This window comes from Branchiostoma floridae, chromosome 1, assembly GCF_000003815.2.
Source record: "Branchiostoma floridae strain S238N-H82 chromosome 1, Bfl_VNyyK, whole genome shotgun sequence".
Taxonomy (NCBI): domain Eukaryota; kingdom Metazoa; phylum Chordata; class Leptocardii; order Amphioxiformes; family Branchiostomatidae; genus Branchiostoma; species Branchiostoma floridae.
Window position 1 is genome coordinate 24,808,251 of NC_049979.1, and position 1,106 is coordinate 24,809,356.

Sequence of the window (1,106 nt, forward strand, 5' to 3'; positions counted from 1 at the left end):
AGTGGTTCAAAACCTACAGTACCTTGGCCGCACTGGGGTAATTACTGTCGTATTGAGGTCACCTGAGTGCGGCCGAATGGCAGCTCGCTCCAGACACTTGCGACAGTCGTATTGAGGTCACCTGAGTGGCGCCGAATGGCAGCTCGCTCCAGACGCTTGCGACAGTCGTATTGAGGTCACCTGAGTGGCGCCGAATGACAGCTCGCTCCAGACGCTTGCGACAGTCGTATTGAGGTCATCTGAGTGGCGCCGAATGGCAGCTCGCTCCAGACCCTTGCGATTTAGCCCCGCCTATTGTAAGCTCCTCGCAATTCAGCCCCTGGCTGCAAAGAGTGAGTAGTCGGCCCACCCAATAACAATAACGACATGTGTATGTTAGTCAATGATGAACATCACCATGCATGAATCATGAAAATGTGCAAATCCTTTGCATAAAATTTACAAAAGCTTGAATATTTTATGGACGTATGAGGTCGCCGAACTCTAGTTTCAGTAGCGTTTGTGTGTGTGTGTGTGTGTGTGTGTGTGTGTGTGTGTGTGTGTGTGTGTGTGTGTGTGTGTGTGTCTGTGAACAAGATAACTCAAGAACGGCTGGATGGATTGGTTTCATACTTGGTGTTTTGGTGGGGTGTGATAAACAAGAAATTATTAGATTTTTTACCTCATAGCGGCCTCTCTTGGTACTACAGCGCAACTTCCGGTTTTGCCATCTCGTGTTCTGAACAAGCTATGGTCACAATTTTTGGGTGTTTGTCCTGTGGACGTCCCTAGGAACATTTAAAAAGTGGGCAACTTTTTTTTACACCAGGTCAAATAGAAAGCTTAGACAGTATCGAACAATGGTAACGTTTGTTACAGTCATTTCTGTACAACATTTTGTTAAGCAAGGCGGGATACAAATGACAGTCAACAACCCTTTCTTGTTTCTTTAAAAAGCCAGAAAAACTGTATAGCGTCACAAAGACGGTCATTTCTAGTCTTATACGTGGGTAATATAACCGTGGCAACCATCGTACTCATGGTGGTAACGTTTGTTACCGAATCTGGCGACTGGCATAAACCACCTCACACAGCCTCCAAGATCAGTGATAGTAGCGTGATCTGAT